The sequence below is a fragment of the Falco rusticolus genome, chromosome Z (assembly GCF_015220075.1).
Source record: "Falco rusticolus isolate bFalRus1 chromosome Z, bFalRus1.pri, whole genome shotgun sequence".
Lineage (NCBI taxonomy): Eukaryota > Metazoa > Chordata > Aves > Falconiformes > Falconidae > Falco > Falco rusticolus.
Window position 1 is genome coordinate 827,324 of NC_051210.1, and position 238 is coordinate 827,561.

Genomic DNA, 238 nt, shown 5'->3' on the forward strand with positions numbered 1-238 from the left:
CCTTCCTCAATACATTTTTTGAAATATGAAAGTTTTGGGTTTTTTTTTTTGTAAGAGCTTCTGGTGTCATTGAGATACTTGAAAAGAATTAATTTCAGAGGATGTCTTTTAACTTATTGGTGGCAGATATTTGTTTCCTTCATTAATAGTTAGGGGTTTTTAAAAAACAGTTATTGCTGATCTTAAAAATACTCAAAATTCTGATTGCTGCAGATTGGGACCTTAACTTGCAGGGCTG